The following is a 13,506-nucleotide window of genomic DNA, read 5'->3' as shown; positions in this document are numbered from 1 at the left end:
AATGCCAAATCCAGTCTAAGCATATGGCTGACTATGTGACCAATTGTAATAACAGCCTACATTCTTAGGTTCCACCTTAATCATTCTTAGGTTTTTGATTAGGACTTGAATTATTACATTTCCACCAGTCCTATACTGTGATTACCCACAAGTAGTAATAATAATAATTTCCCCCTTTTTTGAAGGAGAATATATGAAGTCATCTCCCTCAGGTCTATTTATTTACTATGATAGTAAATTCTCCTGAATTCAGTAGCACTGCCTTTCAACAGAACACTAAAAGGATCTTTCTGCCTGCACTGTATATTATTACTTAAATTAAAGATTAAGAAGTTTCAGCATTAGATAGACCTTTGATGTCTATCAAACAGCATTCCTACTGTTGTCACCATCACTTTTTATAGCAATCATGATCTAGCCATGATTCACCTACTCTCACACCAAGCCTCCTTAAAGAAAAACTCTAAATAAGAAGGCATGCATCAAACACTGGACCATTCACGGATCATCCCCCATGGTCCAACAATTTGGATTCAGAGAAGGCCACCAACTTGCACCCACCTGGAAGAAGTGCACAAAGAGGGAATGAATAGTAGCTATAATTCATTTTCCTTTAAGAAAAGCTTAAATTCATTTTTAATCCCTCAAGATCATCTCTGAAGACTTCTCAAGGATGTCTTTCTGTTTAATTTATTTTGACAATTTCAATTTCCTTTCACTGAGTATTTAAAACTAAACTCAAAGCTGGTGTTTTGCTTTCACTGCTCTTGCATATGTGACCATATAGCTGATCAACTCCAAGCTATATGTAGGTTATGTTATATTATGTGTATTTACTTGGATTGAAAGAATACTCACATTTTTTTTAAGTGAATGGGTTTTTAATGGAAGACAATCACAAACTTTAAAGTATTTCAATATTTGTTTAGCTTTATGAATGTCTTAATCTCTGCAGGTGGTAAGTCATCTGGAATCATATAAGAAGGTACATCCAAGTAATTGTAAATTATATTAAATAAATAAGAATAATATAAAATGAATAAATATATAAAACAAATGGCTGTTGGCCAACACAACTGAATACCACCACTGTATTCACAGGGCATATTTTTCCTACTTCAAAAAGTCTGGAACAAACAGTAGGAGAATGTCACCACCTTATAAGGTATCCTGTACATATCTACTAAAATCTCCTATGTTCAATAACACTTACTTCCAAGTAAGTTTATTACAAGATTATATAATTAAATTATACAATCTTAAATTATAATTAAAGCTGCCAAAAACAAAATTGTGGGTCCTTGTTGGTGTCTGAACTTGGACAGCACCAAGCTCAGAGAACACCGAAAATCCCACAGTTCAACCCTGAGCTACAAATATTTTCCTCTATTAGAAACATAACTCTAACATACCTGGATCTTCTCTCATTTTGTCAAGTTCAGCCCTACTTGTTGGTGAAAACCACTTTCTTTCTCCACAATCAATTCCAATAGCGAAAGTGAACATGTGAAGAAAATAACAAACTCTATCAAGTGACGGGTTGAATGTGGACTTGGTGCCAGAGTTTTTTGAATCCTAAGCAAGATATTGACATCTGACAGAGGTGATCAGATTGACACCTTTGGGTCTTTTAGCTTCTTTGTGCAAAGAAGATTATTGAAATTGTAAAGGTGTTTGTTTGTTCATTTACCAAGAGTGGGGAAAAAACAACTGTTGTCTCAGAGATCTCTCTTCCACCTGAAATGAAGCCAATGCAGAAATTTGTTCTTCTACACTGGCATTTCCTTGACAACAAATTTGATGGATTGTAGCAATAGCAATAGACTTATATACCACTTCACAGTGCTTTCACAGCACTCTCTAAGCAGTTTACAGAATCAGCCTATTGCCCCCAATAATCTGGCTCCTCATTTTAACCACCTTGGAAGGATGGAAGGCTGAGTCAATCTTGAGCCAGTGAGATTTGAACTGCCAAATTGCAGGCAACCTCCAGTCAGCAGAAGTAGCCTGCAGTACTGCACTCTAACCATTGCACCATCCTGGCTCTTCATTATATTTGACAAAGGGATATTATCAAGCTAACTATATGATCTTATTACTCCCTATTGGGTATCCCATGGAATGTGTGATGATGTGTTCCTTGTCAATTTTAGGTCCAAATTCCATGAAGATATCTAGGTGTACTTCATGTAGAGCAGCAGCCTCCAACCTTTGGGCATGGGGAGTCAGTTCCATGGACAGAGGTTTTTTGGTGGACCAGAGGGGGCGTGCTGCTTGCATCTCATGGATGGGGCTTTGCTTGTTTGCCTGGCCCAGTTTCTGGCACTGGTCCATCTACTCCTGATGTAGATTGTCATATATTTTCCAGGAAGCTTGCTCTATATTCAGTAATTCCAAGTACATTGCCAATATTTGATCTTTGGTGAGAACATAATAAAGTCTCACATGTTCCGGAAAAAGGATTTTAATGAAATGTTAGCAATATCCAAACAAATAATCGAATGCTGGCAAAATTAGATCCATATATTTTATGAAATAAAATTTTATAAAAGGTGCAAAAGCCCATGGTATTGGTTACCTAGTTTTTTTAGCAGTAAAACCAATCATTGTCCACCAATGGAACTATTGTGATTATTTGTAGTTTCAAAAATAATTTTAAAAGATTTGATCTATCTACCTACTTTGAAAATTCACAGGCATTAAAACAAACTAGCCATCAGGATTGGCTAGATTTTATCTGCTTTAGAAATGGCAAAATTAATAGGATGTGTAAAAATTTTAAATGGTCTAATACAAGAATACAGAAGCTGTACTACAATATAAGGTAATATAATGGCTGAATAATAATAATAATAATAATAATAATAATAATAATAATAATAATAATAATAATAATACATGACTTTGAGAAAAGCATTGGCAACAAACAAATGCAAGTATTAGAAATAACAACTGAGATGGTCAAAAATCGAGTAAAAAAGGTAAAGAATTGGACATCACCTGGAAAGGACCAATTACATGGTTTCTGGCTCAAATATCTGACCAGTTTACATGCAATATTGGCCAGGCAACTGAATGAAATTTTACAAAAGGGCCAAATTGATGAATGGTTGACAACTGGAAAAACATACTTGATTCAGAAAGATCCAACTAAAGGAACAACACCTGAAAACTATAGACCAATAACATGCTTGCCAACAACCTTCAAATTACTCACAGGCATTATTGCAGATAACATGATGGATTATTTGGAAACAAACAACATCTTGCCAGTAGAGCAAAAAGGCAACAAAAGAAGGAGCAGGGGCACAAAAGATCAGCTTCTAATTGATAAAATGATATTAGAAAATTGTAAGAACAGAAAAACGAACTTGAATATGGTCTGGATTGATTACAAAAAGGCATTTGACTCACTGCCACATAGTTGGATCATAAAATGCTTAGAAACAACTGGCATTAGCAAAAATATTACATCCTTTACTGAAAAGGCAATGAAACAATGGAGAACTGAGTTGGCAGTAGGGAATGAGAGCTACGGAATGGTTAATATCAAGCGAGGAATTTTCCAGGGTGATTCACTTTCACCTCTTCTCTTCATCATCGCAATGATCCCACTATCAGTAATCTTAAAAAAAATGAAATTAGGCTACCAAACAGCCAAAAAAGCTGAAAAAATTTCGCATTTACTATATATGGATGATTTGAAACTCTATGGAAAGTCAGAAATAGAAATCCAATCATTGACAAATACAGTCCGAGTATTCAGCACCGATATTTCAATGCAGTTTGGCATGGAAAAATGCGCCACTGTATCCATAAAAAGGGGCAAAATCACTGCATCTGAGGGAATTGAAATGCCCAATGGCCAACTAATTAAATGCAAAGAAAATGAAGCCTACAAATACTTAGGCATTCTGCAGTTGGATAACATCAAGCATGGAGAAGTAAAAACTATTGTCAGACGAGAGTACACCAACAGAGTTAGGAAAATTTTGAAATCTAAATTGAATGGTGGAAATACAATCAAGGCCATAAATACCTGGGCAATACCAGTTATAAGATACACAGCTGGCATAGTTAACTGGACACAAGCTGATTTGGACCTTTTGGACCGAAAAACCAGGAAACTAATGACAATGCACTACAGTTTACATCCACGTGGTGATACTGATAGACTATATCTGCCCCGAAAATCAGGTGGCAGAGGATTATTACAAGTGAAGCAAACAGTTGAAGAAGAAAAACGTGCACTGGCTGATTATTTAAAAGAAAGTCAAGAACATCTATTAATCGAAGTAAAGAACAAAATCTACTGAAGGCCCAACAGACAAAACAAGAATACAGAAAAGATGTGATAAAATCAAGAATGGAGAGTTGGCAGAACAAAGCACTGCATGGTCAATTTCTGGAAAAAATAAAAGATAAAGTGGACAGGGAACAAACTTGGTTATGGTTAAAAACAGGTACATTAAAGAAAGAAACAGAGTCACTAATCCTGGCTGCGCAAGAACAAGCTATCCGCACAAATGCCATTAAGGCCAAAATCGAAAAATCCTCTGATGATGCCAAATGCAGACTTTGCAAAGAAGCTGACGAAACTGTTGATCACATACTCAGCTGCTGTAAAAAAATCGCGCAGACTGATTATAAATTGCGGCACAATTCAGTAGCACAAATGATCCATTGGAATTTGTGCAAAAATTATAATATTAAAACAGCAACAAACTGGTGGGAACATCAGCCTGAAAAAGTCACAGAAAATCAGATGGTCAAGATCTTGTGGGATTTCCGTATACAAACCGACAAAATACTGGCGCATAATACACCAGACATCACACTGGTTGAGAAAAATAAGGTCACAATCATAGACATCGCAATACCAGGTGATAGCAGGGTCGCCGAGAAGGAACATGAAAAAATCGCAAAATACCAGGACTTAAAAATCGAAATTCAACGACTATGGCACAAACCAGCAGTGGTAATTCCAGTGGTAATTGGCACACTGGGTGCTATTCCAAAAGCACTGGAATTACATTTAAAACAGTTAAAAATTGACAAAATCACCATCAGTCAAATGCAAAAAGCTGCACTGCTTGGATCTGCACGCATATTACGAAAATACGTTACGACGTCCTAGGCCCCTGGGTGGGGCCCGACTAGTAACCAATGCCAAATCCGGTGAAACAACTGGCCGCTGTGATACAATTGTATAATAATAATAATAATAATAATAATAAATTAAAGTTTAAATAGTATTGAAAAGGGTAGGTTCTCCACCTTTTCAAAGCATAGAGCCAGAAATAGTACAAAAGTCCATCAATCTGTAATTAAATTATTATTGATTATTCTTTCACATCCTCTAGTCTTGGGAGATTCAATTATTATACAACTGGCAGTTGGGTTGATTATTCTAGAGTCCAAGAAGCATCTTGGAGTCAGAATATTCCTATCTATACTGCTAAAAGATACATATTTTATCACATTAATTTTAGAGGCATATCTATTTTATGAAGCCTGTGTGCATTCAGTTTGATCCAAACGTGTAAGTAAAATTCACATAACATCTGCAGTAGAATTAGCCAATGTCAAATGCCAAAGTATCATTTGGAAATGAAAGTTTCTACATTAAAGGTAGATTTAATTTTAATAATAGCCATAGTACTTAAACTTATATACCGCTTCACAATGCTTTTACAGCCCTCTCTAAGCGGTTTACAGAGTCAGCCTATTTGCCCCCAACAATCTGGCTCCTCATTTTACCCACCTCGGAAAGATGGAAGGCTAAGTCAACCTTGAGCAGATAGGATTTGAACTACCGAACTGCAGGCAACTGACATGCAGCAGAAGTAGCCTGTAGTACTGCACTCTAACCACTGTGCCACCTCCGCTCTTGAACTGAAGAGATGAATATTTGGTAGCTTTAGTCTACCAAATTTAATGTCACTCCAATGGCCTCTAAAATTGATTGAAATAAAGGACAATCTCCAAGAGTTTAATGGAGAAGAGATGTATAAGAAGCATGGTCATAACAATTACAAACTGCCCAAATACTCATGGTTTTCATGAAGCATGAAACTGAAAAATAGACCCAAGCTTTTAACTGGCAAAACTGCTATACAGACTTCCTTCGATGTTCATTTTTTTAAAGACTTAAACGCCTTTCTGCAAACTTTATTTTTACTTTTTTTTTTTTTAAGATTTTGCAAAAAAAAAAAAATCTAGGTTCCAATAGGAAACAAACCACATGGCTTCCTTACTCATTCTTTTTCTGAGAAAATGATAGAATAATATTTGTCTTGTCTGTCATAAACACAAAGATTTATCAACAGATTGAAATTGGCCAAAAATAAGGAGAAGCTTGATTTTCAGCAACTTTTTATTTTTATTTTGGCTCAGTCTAAAAGTTGCTTCTGGTTGGGAATTTTTCAGAAATCACTGCAAAACAGATTAAACATAATTGACTAACTCATCCCCATTTTTCTCACCAGCTATGATTATAATTGTCCAGATAACTTCACCCTCACTGTGTCAGCATATAGTTAAATTTGATTGGCTATAAAATATCACAACACCATTACCTTCATTATATGACACACGAGTATCTGAAATTGCTGAACAAAGTGGAAAAGTATCATAGCTAATGAGCAAATTGGGAAGAGTAAAATTTGCAACAGAAACATTCTTTTTCTTTAAAAAAAAAGGAACATGGGTTCTCAGCGATCAAAAGTAGAAATGATAAACATGATCATATCTCTAGTTGGGAAGAACTTTTCAAAAAAAAAAAAAAAAAAACCCCAAAGCACCTTTCTCCACTGAAGTGAATAGCAATCTTTATGTTTTTTTTTTTAAAAAAAAAACATCCAGGGGAAAATAATTCGTGTGAAGCCTAACTCTGTCATTTCTGGTCTTTCATCTGTACCTCATCTATTTGCTCTGTCCCATACAACTTAATGGAGCCTACTGATAGTCATGCTACTCCATTCTGCATAGCCTCATCTCATTACCTCTCTTGTCCTAGGTTATTAGTATCACTCTGACAATATCTCCATGTGCCAGTGCACTGTTATTATAAGTCTATGAAAAGCTAAGTGGCTGGTAAAACACACAAGTCTCAGGCCAGAATATTAGTTTTAGAGACTCACCATGCTCACTTCAAAGAACTGGGTTCTAGAATTTTAATCCGAGCTCATGCAGATGTCTCTTGGCACAGCAAGGACACTATATTGGTGCCAAGGGGAAGGGAGGAAATCAGAGGTGGGTTCCTACCAGTTCGCACCTATTCGGTAGAACCGGTTCATCAAATCTACCGAACCGGTTAGAAGAGGTTCCACCAGTGGACCCGGAAAGCAGGCCATACCTACAGAAGATGCTCCAAAAAATTTTGAAACCCACCACTGGTCCTTGGATATGATTATTCTACACTATCATATTCATATTTATAAAACTCAGTGCCTCTGTGAAAGGTAAGGATGACTACTGCATTTGTGGTGCAATCAGAACATTGCGTGTGTTGAAGTTGTTTTAACACAAACCAAAGATGACTTTTAAAAAACAAGTTTACATCATATTCTTATGCATGCCAGTGCTGTGTGTGAGGTAATTTAAGGTAGTTCTGACAAGTGTCGTCGGCATCTTCATATCCGGTCACATGGGCGGCAAGCCACTCCCATCTGGTCACATGGGTGGCAAGCCACTCCCACAAAGGAGACCACAATCACAGAGTAGGTTCGAACAATTTTTGAAACCCACCACTGGAGGAAATTTTCCTATTTTCCCTGATGTGTTGATATAAATGTACTGCTATGGTTTAATGTGGCTACGAAAGGCTACATTAGGCTGCGAAATGTTAGAAAGGTTTAGTATTTATTTTCCAATCCAACCCAACATGTGATAAAGGGGTATTTCCATATCCTTGCTTCCCACTATATTAGAATAGCACTTAGACTTATACACAGCTTCACAGTGCTTTTACAGACCTCTACAAGCAGTTTAGAGAGTCAGCATATTGCCCGCAACAATCTGGGTCCTCATTTTACCCACCTCGGAAGGATGGAAGGCTGAGTCAACCTTGAGCCAGGTGACATTCGATCTGCCAAATAGCAGGCAGCCGACAATCAGCAGTAGCCTGCAGTACTGCATTCTAACCACCGTGCACAGTGCTCTTAAATTACATGTTATAGGAGTATGTGGAACAAGTCCCTCTGAAAAAGAATGATTTGAACAGTGCATTTTGAGAATGAGAGGTATGCAGAGATAAATGATTTTGGTTTAAAGGCTGGAGATATCAAATACGTTGAGGGAGAGCAAAAAAAATTTCTAGGTTCCAATAGGAAACGAACCACATGGCTTCCTTACTCATTCTTTTCCTGAGAAAATGATAGAATATTTGTCTTGTTTGTCATAAACACAAAGATTTATCAACAGATTGAAATTATTCAACAAAAGAATAATTATGGAAGCTATTGAAATAGAGAAACACCCCCACAACATGAATAAACATGATGATACCTCCCGCCTACCAGACATCTGGAAACCAGCCCTAGTCAACAAACGAGTCCCAGCCACAAAAACCGACACAGGACCCAGAACAACACAGGACACCTTCACCAATCACCACCCAGAGGAGGGCCTTCTCTGTGGCTGCTCCGGCCCTCTGGAACGAGCTCCCTGTGGAGATTCGGACCACCCTTCAGGCTTTTCGCAAAGCCCTTAAAATCTGGCTGTTCTGACAGGCCTGGGGCTGACGAGTTCCAGTCCCCACTCGAATTGTGTGCTTGTTGATTGTTTTTAAATTGTTGTAGTTGTTTGTCCGTTGTTTCCTGTTTGTATCCCCCCCCCCTTACTTTGGTTTGTGAGCCGCCCTGAGTCCCTCTGGGAATAGGGCGGCATAGAAATGCAATTAATCAAGTCAAATTAAATAAAATCAAAGCAAAGGCACCAGCCTAAAGATGACGAGTGCAACCTCATCGAAACGTCACCAAGATACTGTCAATTTTACATGGGAAAGGAACCGAATACACCAAGACATATATATGTGTATGTGTATGTGTATGTGTATGTGTATGTGTATGTGTATGTGTATGTGTATGTGTATGTGTATGTGTATGTGTATGTGTATGTGTATGTGTATGTGTATGTGTATATGTATGTATGTATGTATGTATGTATGTATGTATGTATGTATGTGTATATATATATATATAAAATTTGTTGGATAAATAAATAAAGGGAGACTAGTATAGATCTATTTCAAGCTATTTAGCTCTCATCAGCTAGCCATACCCTTACTGGGAATCGTCTATGGCTAGCTGATGAGAGCTAAATAGCTTGAAATAGATCTATACTAGTCTCCCCTTATTTATTTATCCAACAAATGTAACAAAAAGGCAACAGTAAAAATATTGGGTTTCTGTCTGGATGGTCTCTTGTGACGAGCCGAAGGACAGAGAATGGAAGTAGTGATTTTCCTCCCATATTTGGGCGTGCCAGGGGTTGTAACTCTCTCTATATATGTATGTATGTATGTATGTATGTATGTATGTATGTATACACATATATATACATACATACATATATATGCAATAATAATACTATTAGATTTAGATTAGATTTATTAATATTTGTAGGCCGCCCTTTTCCCTGAGGGGACTCAGGGCGGCTCACATAAAATCGGGGAAGGGGAGATACAGACATTAAGATAAGACATATAATAAAATAATAAACAACATACATTCATCATTCGGGAGGGGAATTATCCTTGTCCCCAGGCCTGACGGGCGAGCCAGTTCTTCAAGGCTGTGCGGAAGGCCTGGACGGTGGCGAGGGTGCGAATCTCTACGGGGAGCTCGTTCCAAAGGGTCGGGGCTACTACTGAGAAGGCCCTCCTCCTTGTAGTTGCCAGCCGACACTGGCTGGCCGATGGTATACGGAGGAGGCCTAATCTATGTGATCTTATTGGTCGCAGGGATGTAATTGGCAGAAGGCGGTCTCTCAAGTGACTTCTTCTCATCATTCCTATCACCATCTCCTTCCCTTTAAGACTGCATGACTGTAACTTGTTGCTTGTATCCTTATGATTTATATTGATATTGATTGTGTCCTGATTGTTTATTTGTACCCTGTGACTATCATTAAGTGTTGTACCTTAGGATTCTTGATTAATGTATCTTGTCTTTTTATGTACCCTGAGAGCATATGCACCAAAGACAAATTCTTTGTGTGTCCAATCACACTTGGCCAATAAAGAATTCTATGTCTATGTCTATGTCTATATCTAGGCCAATATGCCAACTGCAAAATTGTTGGATTAAAAACTGCCTTTCCACAGTTGATACATGCCAGGAAATTTGTTTCTTTAATGTACTTCTGGCTAATGCTTTACACATAGTTTGAAAATCACTTAATGGGTCTCAGATATAGGATAGGATAGAATAAAAAGAAGGAAGGAAGGAAGGAAGGAAGGAAGGAAGGAAGGAAGGAAGGAAGGAAGGAAGGAAGGAAGTTTCAGACAAATTGTGTTAAGCCATTTTATGAGAAGTTCTCTATTGATATTTTGATGGATGACAGCATCGCTGACAGCATGAATGTATCAAATGGATGCTTTGCAGTTGGCCAATGGTGGAGTCTTTTTATGAGTTCAAACACAGGGCTTCAGATTCACGCAGTTCCCATGCTAGCTGCATATTTTAGCATCATGTTTCTTCCACGTGCAGCGAGATTTGACAGATATAAACTCCAGACCTACAACACAAGCATATATAGTGTGGGTATTTTTGAAGGTATGGAAAGAATTTGAAGACACTGCTGCATCTGCTCATAGGCAGACAGGAAACTCAGCATTACCATATGGATTCTGGATTAACAGAAGCCAATTCTGCCTTTGTGTTATTTGTGCCATTCTCATTACTTTCCAAGGACAAATGAGCGAATCTATTTGTAGAATTTGGACCCCAGTCTGCATTTTTAATGTACTACTAATGAAATAAATATTTAGCCAGCAAGAGAAAGACACAATTCAAACTCAGTTTTTTTTAAAAAAGTATCTAGTGTACACGAAAGGGTGCAACTATTAAAAAAAAAACATTTTTAGCAAGCATAAAAGGAGATTTTGGAAAGTAAAGTTGATTTTAATTCACAAATTTTAAAAAGTAGGAAAATAATGGCTTTAGACAAATTTGCATATGTTGCATAAGTCCATGACACACGGAATCAAATTAATTATTTCATAATACAGAACGTTTTGCATAATTGGTTTTGATTTGTTCCTCTTGCATACATTACAACAGTGATGGAATCAAACCTGTCTTACTGACAATGAAAAATGAAAAACAATCTGGCAACTAACTTAACTCAAAAGCTATTTTGAATAGTTACATAGGTCTGATAATACTATTCAAACCAACAGATTTGGGCTGGGCTTAGACTTTAACTTCAGTCATCAATTTCCCTTCACTAGAATATTATTTCCTGTTCCTTTGTCAATATTAGTCCTCAGCAAATATTCTTCCAAGTGATTTTCGTATCAATTTAAATCACACCCTTTATTTATGCATTCATGAGTCATATAGCATGATGCCATTCCAACCTTGTTTAGAAGAAAATATTGCTCTCAATAATAAAAGTTCAACAATTTATGTGAATTATTATTATTATTTTAATACAATCAAGTGTTCAATGAATGCCATGTGAACCGATACATCAAACTTAACAGAAAATTTTCAATAGTGTCTAATCTATGTATTTATTTATTGAATTTATATTGCCGTTTCACACATGGCGACTCAGAATACAAAACCTCATTTAAAACAATAAAACTAATTTAAAAATAATAAAATAAATATAATATAATAAAGTCACCCCCACCCCCTGCCCAGTAGATCACATGAACCATTTAATGGGCTCCATCCCGCTCTGGGTTCTCCAGGTCCGCTGGCAGAACCAGGTGCTTTTGGAAGAGTATTAGAGTGGGGTCCATTCTAACCTCTGGGGGAATGATGTTCCAAAGAGAGGGAGCCACCATGGAGAAGGCCCTTCTTCTGGGTCCCACCAGATGTATCTCCCTCGGGAATGGAACCTGAAACTTTAGCAATAGCAATAGCAGTTAGACTTATATACCGCTTCATAGGGCTTTCAGCCCTCTCTAAGCGGTTTACAGAATCAGCATATTGCCCCCACAGTCTGGGTCCTCATTTTACCTACCTCGGAAGGATGGAAGGCTGAGTCAGCCTTGAGCCGGTGAGATTTGAACCACCGAACTGCAGCTTAGCAGTCAGCTGAAGTGGCTGCACTACTGCATTCTAACCACTGCACCACCTCGGCTCTTTTCTGTGCCTCCCACTCTGATGGGTTGGGTAGATGTGACCGGCAAGAGACAGTCACTCAGATAACCTGGTCCCAAACCATGAAGGGCTTTAATGGTGACAACCAGGACCTTGAATTCCACCCGGAAGCAAATCAGCAGCCAATGCAGCTCCCGCAGGAGAAGTGATCCATGTGCACACCGGGGTCTGTACAAAACCATACAGGACGCTGCATTTTGCACCAACTGGAGCAAAGGGCAGGCCCATGTAGAGCACATTGCAATAGTCAAGACGGGAAGTGACTAGGGCATGAGTGTCTGTGAGAAGAGATTGTTGGTCCAGGAAAGGGCATAGCTGGCACACAACTTGCACACAACTGGCACACAACTTGCAATCGTGGCACTTCCTGGCCACGATTACCAGGAGCAGGAGTCATGAGTCCAGAAGGTTGATAACAAGTGGAGGTTGAGGGAGATAAACATGATAAAGTGATTTCTGCAAGAACACCGGGTAATACAGTTTCAAATAAGAATAAACATAATGCAAGATTAAGAAAAGGATAGAATCAAGCATAAATATACTGAGTTAATCACATCTATCATAACTACTTTTTGAGTTTATTTCTTTGCTCCTCTTCTTTTATTATTCAAAAGGGATCACAGTTAATTAATCTTTTATAGAAGAAATTTTAGAACATTTTCTAAAGGGTTTTCCAAAGTGGAAACTTATTCATTACTTAGCTGGGAGGGGAGGATCTATTTATCCTTTCCCAGGAACTAATATGACTGATTTATGATCCATTCCCATATCCCCCACACCAAAGTATATTCTTTTTAAAATATTGTGCCCAAATCTTAGCATCATCAGAATATATCCCATCTGACTCCCAACAACTCTGAGTAAGGCACAACAACAACAAAAAAACATACAATAAAGCCAAGAAAAGAAATTTATAAAGATAAAAGTTGCCAAGAACAACAGACCAGATGGAGTGAAATGGGGGGGGGGGACTGTCTTCCTTTCCATCACAAAAGACATGGGTAAAAAGCCAGGTCTCCATAGCTCTTCTAAACAAGAAAAAAGTGGGGGCCATCTGGATTTCAAGGGGAACTAGTTTTTATCCATTGTTTCTTGGCTTGTCTTCAGGTGCCTTGGAGAATAGGTTGACACCCTCTTCTTTGTGGCAACCCCTGAGATATTGGAAGAC

The 13,506-nt window shown here is 37.8% G+C and overlaps 1 protein-coding gene across 1 annotated transcript in view; it reads right to left on the bottom strand.

Annotated features, from left to right (window-relative positions):
- TSHZ2 (teashirt zinc finger homeobox 2) overlaps positions 1–13,506 on the bottom strand; it is a 284,995-nt gene that overhangs the window by 194,289 nt on the left and 77,200 nt on the right.

This window comes from Thamnophis elegans, chromosome 5 (genome assembly GCF_009769535.1).
Source record: "Thamnophis elegans isolate rThaEle1 chromosome 5, rThaEle1.pri, whole genome shotgun sequence".
In the NCBI taxonomy this organism is placed as follows: domain Eukaryota; kingdom Metazoa; phylum Chordata; class Lepidosauria; order Squamata; family Colubridae; genus Thamnophis; species Thamnophis elegans.
The sequence above is the reverse complement of the archived record's forward strand: the minus strand, read 5'-3'. Positions and strand labels throughout refer to the sequence as shown.